The following is a 3,414-nucleotide window of genomic DNA, read 5'->3' on the forward strand; positions in this document are numbered from 1 at the left end:
CAACAAAGACTGCCTAGGTTCTACAAAAGATGGACAAGAGATCCTTCTGGAGAGTAGCAACTTTTCCTCTTCCCTTTTCCCTCTTCCCTTTTAGTCCTGATGCAGGGTCTCAACCAGAAACATTGATTTACACCTTTTGCCTCCACAGATATTGCTTGGTGTGCTGAGTTCTTCCAGCATTCTGCTTTTGAGAGATCCTTCTGGATTATTTTCCAGGTAGAGAGAATAAAAACATTCTTTGTGTAACCTGATTGCTGGAAAGAAATAGTTGTTTCTCCCAGTTGGCCTCAATCCAAAAATTAATTTATTTTACAACCAACTGTATTTCTAAGTGAACAAAAAGTTAAACTTGACCCAGGTATTGTTTTCTTTTTCTTCACCTGTTTCTCTGGCAAGAAACTTAAAACAGAATGTAGACACTTCTATGGATATGTAAAAGCAAAGACCAGCCAAGGTAAGTATAGGTCCCATACAGACAGAGAGGGGAGAATTTTTAATGGGGAATAAAAATGGCAGAAGAATTAAGCAAAAATCCTGCCAAAAGTTCCAAAGATGATGATGATGATGATATATTTATTAGTCACAAGTACATCGAAACACACAGTGAAATGCATCTTTTGCGTAGAGTGCTCTGGGGGCAGCCCGCAAGTGTTGCCATGATTCCAGCGCCAACATAGCATGCCCACAACTTCATGACCCGTACGTCTTTGGAATGTGGGAGGAAACCAGAGCACCCAGAGGAAACCCACACAGACACGGGGAGAACATACAAACTCCTTACAGACAGTGGCCGGAATTGAACCTAGGTCGCTGGCGCTGTAATAGCGTTACGCTAACTGCTACACTACCATGCCTGGAACTAAGAGTCTAGCATGAAAGAACTGAGGAAATTAGTTTTAGTAAAAAGAAAATACTTAGAGAGGTTAGTGAAACTAAAAGCCAAAAAATCCCAAGGGCCGACTGATCTACATCTCAGACTTTTGAAAGAGATGGCTACTGAAATAGGGTTATCATCTCCTAAAATTCCATTGTCCAAAATTTTTCCTGTGGATTGGATGGTAGCAAATGTGACCCTATCAGTTAAGAAAGGAGAGAAAGGGAAAACAGGGTATTACCAACCTGTTAGCTAGCATCAGTAGCTGGGAAAATGTTGGAACCTACAATGAGGGATGTAATAACAGAACACCTTGAAAAGATTAACAGGATTGAAAGAGTAAGCATGAATCTGTCAAAGGAAAATCTTCGTTGAGTAAATGACTGGAGTTCTTTTGAGGATTTTACCAGTAGAATAGATAGGAAGAAACCAGTGGATATGATATATTTGAATTTTCATCAAGATTTCAATAAGATCCCACAGAGGAGGTTGGTCTACAAGATTAGACCACATGGAATTGGTGGAAATATACTGACATGGAATAAGAATCAGTTATTGGGCAGAAAGCAATGAGGGAGAATAATTTTCTCAGCTTAGCAGGCTGTGACTTGTGGGGGCACCACATGTATTGGTTCTTGGGTCCCTGTTATTCACAATTTATATCAACAATTTGATTCAGGGGACCAATAGCCATATTTCCAAGTTGCCGATGAGGCAAAACATTTTGAGTAGGGAGGAGAATGTAAGGTGACTTCAGGGGAATATGGACAAGCTGAGTGGGTGGGCAAGAACATGGCAGGTGAAATATATTGTGTAGTTTTCAATTTTGGTGCACAAGAACAGAAAAACAAAGCATTTTTTAAATAGTGAGAGATTGGGTAACGTTGATATTTGAAGGGGCCCAGTCATCTTAGTACAAAAGTCACCAAACCCACACCCTCCCATCTTAGCCCATGAGTGACAACCTTAATCCCCGTTCCTTGATGGAGAATATTGGGGAAGGACAGCAGCTGAGGAAAGACCCTCAAGACATAATGATTATTAGCAGGTATAAAGGGTTAGTATTAGGTATCATATAGTTTGAGTTGCTTTCCATCCCAAAAGCAAATATTTCCACTGACATTCGCAAATTTTACATATAAATAGCAGGGCAATGTTTTCTGCAATTTTGTCTGTCATGGCTGCAATTCAGCCACAATTTTTTGAACTTCATCTTCCAAATTAACTGTCAAGGATATTCATGATTCTGGTTTTCTGGTGGTTTCAAGATTAATGACAGGCATCTTCAGGAGGAAAAGATTTTTAACTTCTCAACTGCACAAGGGAAATGCACACCAGATTGGATGAAGGGGCTCAGCCTGAAACACCGACTGCTCATTTCCCTCCATAGATGCTGCCTGGCCCACTAAGTTCCTCCAGCTTTTTGTGTGTTGCTCCAGATTTCCAGCATTTGTAGTCTTTCTTGTGTTTCCACAATTTTCCTCTTTAGACAAGTGGCTTCAAATAATCTTGAGCAGACCAGTGAAAAGTGACCCTCTTGAATTACCTCATCCCACTGTGTTTTCAAAGACAGCGGAGACACGAAAATAGATATTAAGCATGATTCATTTTACAATAAAATTCACAAAGGTGATAATAACTACTCAAATGTTACTGTTTCCATTCAGCAAAATAATGTATACAATTTATTAATATTATTATTTACAAAATTGAATTTGAACTGCAGTTTACAAATACTATATTAGCAATATTAGTATTTCTACATTTGAAAATAGGTGTAACCTTAGAAAAGGCACAGAATAATAGTGTGGAATTTAAATGTACTGTACCTGTGGATTAAACTCAGTCCCAATGCAATGTACTTCAAAGAAATGAGACTACAGTCAGTTTGTTTCTTCCACTTGCTAATATATGCTTTGGCTTGATAAGCATGATTGATTGGTCTCTTTCAGCCATGGGGAAATTTGTGTTAAGCCCACCTGGTTTTAGGGTTCAAGATGCTGTGAATGAACACCTGTGTCTGTGCATAAATATGTACGAATAACTCTCGGATTGAAGTGGGAATGTTTTCCTGGGATAATGCGTGTTTCCAAATGCTTTTCTGATAAAATTTAAGTATTTAGATATGTTAATCTCTACATTAAAGAGCACACTGTATTCTGTTTACAGACTTGTGGACTCAAATAGATTTGTTCTGCCCTGTCACTTTATATAAAAATATAGAAATAGAAAAAGTTTAGGTCCATGGGCTTATGCAGACATCAAATATATTTGTTTTAATATGCTGCTCTTCACCTCTTGTTTCAGATAGTTGGATTTAGAGGCTTCTTGATCATAAGGAAACATAATCAAGGCCAATTCCATTTTCACTCAGAAAATTCAGTGCAGAATCCTTGAATCTGGGTTCAGCATAGTCTTTAGCATTCAGGAGCATCACAGGCAGTCATTTATTTTCTGATTCATTTGGGCAAGTAGGTTGTGCTTAGATCTAGTGTATTAGATCAAACTACTATATTTTCTTATTATGTCATAGCCACTTA

Source organism: Pristis pectinata, chromosome 25 (assembly GCF_009764475.1).
Source record: "Pristis pectinata isolate sPriPec2 chromosome 25, sPriPec2.1.pri, whole genome shotgun sequence".
NCBI classification, from domain to species: Eukaryota; Metazoa; Chordata; class Chondrichthyes; order Rhinopristiformes; family Pristidae; genus Pristis; species Pristis pectinata.